This window comes from Montipora capricornis, chromosome 13 (assembly GCF_036669925.1).
Source record: "Montipora capricornis isolate CH-2021 chromosome 13, ASM3666992v2, whole genome shotgun sequence".
Classification (NCBI taxonomy): Eukaryota; Metazoa; Cnidaria; class Anthozoa; order Scleractinia; family Acroporidae; genus Montipora; species Montipora capricornis.
In genome coordinates this window covers 44892298-44898833 of record NC_090895.1, presented here as the reverse complement: position 1 = coordinate 44898833, position 6536 = coordinate 44892298, and the positions used below count along the sequence as shown (strand labels likewise).

The window sequence follows — 6536 nt, the reverse complement described above, 5'->3', positions numbered from 1 at the left end:
CGTGGAAACTCTACACAAAACATGGTTGCCACAGGTTGGGAAATGATCCAAGGAAACTCTACGACATGTGACGACAACGCCCTTCAGATTGAAGTACGACTACAAGTTCTCAGTTCTGAGTACGCGCATTTCAAGAAATTTCTTCTTTAAACGTAATGGGTGTGTACCCACTACAGAAAACTCGTATTCGTACTCCAATGTGTAGGTCGTTAATATAACAGACTGTGATGAGATTTACGCAAGGTCTGAACAATGATTATTTTGGGAACGTAAAGTTGTACTATGACTGGAATTTGGTTTTATCAACGGAGTTGATTATGTCAATTGACCACCATACAGAGATTCTAAAAGCTGTCGTTTCGAGCGTTAGCCCTTCGTCACAGCGAATCGAGGAATAGCCCACTTTGGAAAATACCATAATACTCTTTGTTTGTCCCCCCAAATTTTGCATAAGCATTGTTTTTGTTTTCTCTTGGGACCAGTGTAAGTCCCAAGAGAAACTGGTAACAATGCTCATTCAAATTTTGGGGGACAAACAAAGAGTATTATGGTATTTTCCGAAGAGGGAGCTACGCTATTGGTGGTAACATGGCAACGTGAAAAATAGGACTACATTAGTTAAATGAAAAGCGTTCGTTAATACCGTGGGTGCCCTTAATCCCCACGGTATTAACGAACGCATTCCAATTTTTCACGTTGCCCCTACTAAACACAAGCCATAATTCCTCTATTCGCTGTGACGAAGGGCTAACGCTCGAAACGTCAGCCTTTAGAATCTCAGTAAGGTGGTCAATTTACAATGTTAACTCCGATGATAAAACCAAACTTTTGTATACTTCTACCCCACCGACGAGGTTTGCATTAGACTTAAGTCCTCTTGTGGCAGCTATGTCTATTAAAGTGCTACTACGATCAAAAATCACTTATCTAGTTTTTCTTCACATTTCGAACGTCCTAGCGTTAAAATTTTTTCAGTAATTTCAAGAAAGATTTAGCACTTTAAGTCGATTGTGGAATTCTAAGCTTTTTCTTTCATATTCGAAAGTAGTTATTCCCTGGTTGTGACGCTTAGGCCCGTTTTAAACGTCGTATTTTACATGTGCCGAATATAACGCAAATGAACCAAAACAATAAATTGTTCTCTTTTGCAATTAGATTCGGTACATTTAAAATGCAACGTTTATAAGTGATTCAGTTTTTTTTCAAACAAAGAATAAGTTGTAGGCCCTGTTTAAATGTAGTGCTAATGAGGAAAATCTATTGTTCATTTGCACATGAAAAGGGCCCTTAAAAATGTTTGTGTAGTAAAATAAAGGTAGACAGAGAGAGTTACACACGTGTAAGAATAACTTTTTATTTTGAATAAAGAATTTTGTACACGAAGAGTTGTTTTAATAATTAAAAATTTATTATCTAGTGCGTAGAAACTAAGTCTTTTGGCGGGAAAATTTTACAAATTTGCACAGCCCTTCCCCTGAACGTTTTGTTCTCACAAAAATTTTGTAGAGTTCCCCCTTTAAATTCTGGGGTACAAATAACTTTCCACCAGGGGAATTAATGGTTACGGACAAATTTTTCAGAAAAAATGAATATTTGAATCGCTTGTTTTTCTTTTAATTTTCCTTTGTGCCGCCATGTTGAATAACTGTGACGTTGGGCATGCCTGGGTCAACCTGCATGTCACAATATTCAACATGGCGGCACCAGGGAAAATTAAAAGAAAAAAAGCGATTCAAAAATTCATTTTTTTCTGATACTTACAATTTGCCCGCTATCAGTATTTCCCCCGGTTTAAAGTTATTTTTGTAATACCAAAGGCCCAGTAATACGGGCAACATTTTTCATGCAACTTGTCGCGTTGAGATGGTTTGTTGCGCGTATTACTACCTTCTTGCGCAACAAATTTTCACATTGCAAAACGTAAAGGCGACGTCTACTTTTTGCAACACAAAAGTTTGTTGCGCAAGAAGGTGGTAGAACGCGCAACAAACCATCTGAACTTGCATCGCAATATTGTTACACGAAAAATGTTGCCCGTATTACTGGGCCTTTAAATACCTTATAGTACCTGCTTTTACAAAGTTAAATCAGCTTTGAAACTTGTTGAAAAATACAACATGGCGTGAGTGGATTTCAAAATTAATTCAAAAGTGTAATAGAGAGGTCTTAAGAAGACGTTTGCACCACACCAAATTGTATTAAACAACGCAAGCTTACAAAGTTCAATTTGCTTTGCAAAAGCTACTCCAAGCAACATAGCAGTAGGTGAAAAGGTTTCGAAGTATTTGAATTTTAAATGCATAAACGCCTGAAATATTTTTGTATTTCCCTTATTTCGTGAAGTAAACAGAGCTTATCTTCTGCTAAAAACCACCGCAAGTAATACTCAAAGAATCAAGGCAATGAAAGATGAAAGAGTACTTTTAGTCTCTCCGCTTTCATCCAAGTGCCCTTACTTTTTCAGCAACGACCTTCGACAGTTTTTTGCAGAAGTAAAGTACCGCTATTCTTTTTTCAAACTTGACGAAATAACTGAATACTGAAAAAAACTTGCGTTTATGCTTACAGCCTTTCGAAGTTTGCCAAACACTCGATTGACGAAAGTTTATGCATTTATTAAGAGCAGAGGACTGTTAACGTCGAGTGAAATTTTTGGATTTAATGGTCAACCGTTACTTATGGTCAAGACTCTCATGACACCTTAGGCCAGAACGAGGAGAAAACGACGTCACTCGTTTAAAATTACAGTTGTGATCCATCTAATTAAGTGTGCAAAACACGTGTTTCACAGTTAGAGAATAAAACTCGTATATTGCATACTAAGTTAGTCGTGAATACACGAACTGCAACCTTAATCTGGTAATCTTTAGCATGATTTTGTCCCCGATTCAGCTCGGTAACAGTGTACCATAAAACACAAAAATCTTAGTCGAAATTAAAGCTCAAAATTTCGGCAAAAGAGTCTTCGGCGAAACTTCTTTGAAAACCAAAGAAAAAGTATTGCTTGGAACCTAGGGGAATGTTTCATTGTCTTAAGAAAAGTTTGAAAGAAAAAAAATAATAAACTTTCAAATTGTTTAACTACAGCAAAAATTTTCACCCTGCTATGTTGCTTTGCAAAACCTTGTAACTACTTAACTAAACTAATGTCTGGTTGATATAAGGCGACCAAATACAAAAAAGAAATTAAACAATGCTCGGAGAAAAAACGCGCTTTTCCGTCCCTGTTGCATAAATCGGCGCAGTATGGCACAGACGCTTTTTGTGTTACGAAGATAAAACTCTTCACTTAAAACAAACAAATTTGGCATTTATTTCTTGAAATTTCGCTTTTTATGCGCCGAAGAGAAAACCAAAGAGGCAGTCATTTGTCCCATGACAGAGCACGTGTGGGCACGGATCTTTTCCGGGTGTGACGTCACCACCTGCTTCGCGATGCAGAATGTTTTTAAAACAGAATAGGGGCCGGTTGATCGAAGCCTGGTTAGCGCTAACCGTTGGTTAAGAGGTATCAAAACCGAGAAGTTTTCATGGTATTTAACGCTGGTTGGCACTATTCATGCTTCGAGCAACCCAGGCTAGAACAGAACAGAACAGCAAAGCAAAGCAGTTTTTGATGTAGCAATGAGTAGAGACCCCTGCTCCACATCAGGTCGGTGGAGGGACAACCGGCAGCCAGTTTTGTTAACCTTGTGCAACGTGAGCGGCACACTCAAAGTGAAATCTCAAGGAGATAACCCCAAAATTGTATTGCTTAAGGTGGAGAGATTATCTTGACAAGGAAAACCGTTAATGTTAGGTGCACTTATAAGTGTTCCAGGATAAAGTCAAAATCAGTATGAAGTTTAGTGGAGTTAAGGAGGCAGTGGGGCCCAGAGAAATGAGTGCTTGCATAGCTTGAGATGGAGAGATTCCGGGTTCAAGACCCGTTCTGACCAATCCTTGAATTTGGTCCTGGTAGTCCCTGGTTCAACTTTTCAGCTGCACTTGTAATTAGCCTGCAACTTGTTTGCTACCGGCCAGTTGGGAGTCTTACATGTAACTGTTTTTGTTTTTGTTGTTGCTGTTCTGTTCTCGTTGATTTTTTTCCTTGGCCCTGGAAAGTCCCTATGGGGAATGGTCAATAGACGACTTCGACGATACGGCGGCCATTTTCATAAGTTTGGACGTCAAAGGGTTAAAAAGATATTATTGGATGCTCAGGGGGCAAATTTAATATGAATATTTGCCCCCTTAAGCATCCCATAATAGCTATTGAAACAATAGAATCCAAAATGGCTGCCGCATCGTCAAAATAGTCGATTAAGTATGTGTGTATGTAAGCTTTGCACCTACCTTAATGTGAATTCAACTTCCCGCGTGCACTTGTAAAAAGCCAACTGGTTTGCCTCCAGCCAGTTGGGATGCTTAGCAATTGAATGTTATGTTCTGTTGTTGTTGATTTTATTTCACTGTCCCTGAAAAGCCCCTATGTGGAATGGCCAGTTAAGTCTGTATGTACGTAAGCTGTGCACCTAACAAAAACCTCGCTGCCATATTTGCTGCATACTTAGTTTTGCGGACTTTTTCAAGACTATATGGTGTTGTAATTTATAATATATTTGGTCGTCTTAGCTTCAACCAGAAATTTAATTGTAACTGCATAATGTAACCGTGGCAAGAGAACAAAGCATTGAAACAACATGTAGGAAAAATTGGTTTTGCGCCAAGCTAAAGAAGCTTTGGAGTAACTAGGCCACCTAAGCGCCACTTAAGTTTGCATGTAAAGCTTTATCTATTGAATACCATACGAAAACCATTCCTGTGTGTTAGCGAAAAAAATGGCCCTTTTTCTAAAAAGTTTAGGAATTAGTGAAAATTTGTCACAGCCTGATTAATTGCTAATTTGAAGCATCTTGTGTTAAAAAATGGGGGAAACTAATTTGATGGATGTGAAAAACTTAAATCTCACTGTAGGACCCTTTACTACACTACTTTTTTAGGAGAGAGGGTTTCTTTTTGAGTGACAATATTGTCCAAATGGCATTTGACTAATTTGAAGCTTGCTGCTACTGGTGTTGGATAATTGAAGGAACTTGTGATCGTATGGTTGGGAGAATACCGAATCAGGCACTGAGTACTGAAATGGCTACATGTACCACTAATGAGTTGTCCTATAATTATATTTTGTAAAACAGTTTGTGTAACTGTGTATAGTGTCTAGCAGATAGACCCTACTCCAAAATGGCAGCCAAAAATTCAAATAAGTTAAAATTAAAAACAAAACAAATACCAGAGATAGAAAGAGCACCTTTACTTTAGTAACCCTGCAAAGTTCCGGCATATCGGGTATCATATCAGCTGACAGACATACAAACATCTATAAATTTGTCAAATTTACATTTTCTCAGTTGAAACTTTGCAGGGTTACTAAAGTAAAGGTGCTCTTTCAGGTATCATTCACTTCAATTTAACTCATTTAAATCCATTGCCGCCGTTTTGGAGAAGGGTCTATTGTATTGATGTATGATATATGAAGTTATTTCACTTGAATATAAATAAAATATTGTGGTTGTTGTTAAAAGATTCCTGCCCCTGTTCCTGTCAATGACGAATTAAACAAATTTTCAAAATTGGCTTGGCGAAGTTTAACATTTCAAACCTGTCCCGTTAGAGAAAATATGCAAAATTATGAAGTTTGTTTCCTCTTAAAACCAAAAGAATGTTTAAAAAACCAACAATTAGTTGTTTTCATATCTTGAAAATTGATTTGAACTTGTGCTTGTCTCTATCAAAATTATTTAAGATCTCACCATAGGTTTGAGGACTCAGTTTTTTAAAACGTTCCTATTTCACCAGTGTTCATGCCATGAGAATAAAATTGACATCATTTTAATGCTCCTTGCATGTAAGTTTGTATCCAAAAAAGTAGAATTTTGTATGAACCTTATTTTTTATGTGTTAGGTTCTCAAAGCAAAAACAGGTAGTCCTATTCTAGAGTTCAAGTTTTCAGAATTTTTTGAAGCAATTGATTTTGAGCTAAATTTTCAGCTAAACAGTGTTGGCATTTTCCAACTTATTTTCAACTTTGACTGAAGATAACAAATAAAAAACGCAATATATCAAAAATTGCCGAGAAATTTAAGCTGAAAACTAATCTCAAAATCGATTGATTTTAAAAAATTCAGAAGAATATAAAATCCCTTGAATCTCTAGAATAGGATTACCTGCTTTGGGTTTGAGATCCTAACAAAGAAAAGAATAATGTTCAAACCAAATACTTTTTTTGAGTTCAAAACTACATTCAAGGAGACAAAAAATGATATAAATGTGATTTTCATTGCATAAATATTGACGAAATAAGAACATTTCTTAAAGTGCCCCTGTGATCAAAAAAACCACTTCCTTTTTTCCTTCAGATTTTGAAAGTGTGTTTGCTGAACACCTGACTGGCAAACTTTTGAGGTTTGATTTTTATCCAAAGGCTGTTTATTTTGAGTGTAAGTTTTGGATTTCACGGTCCGCCATTACACACATTCAAACCTGACCGATTGGA

At 36.9% G+C, this 6536-nt stretch overlaps 1 long non-coding RNA gene across 1 annotated transcript in view; it reads left to right on the top strand.

Annotated features, from left to right (window-relative positions):
- LOC138029443 (uncharacterized) overlaps positions 1 to 5345 on the top strand; it is a 23425-nt gene extending 18080 nt beyond the window's left edge. The window contains exon 4 of the long non-coding RNA XR_011127880.1: positions 1 to 5345. This exon is cut by the window's left edge and continues 195 nt beyond it. This is a non-coding gene — a long non-coding RNA (uncharacterized lncRNA).
- Positions 5346 to 6536: the final 1191 nt, after the last annotated feature.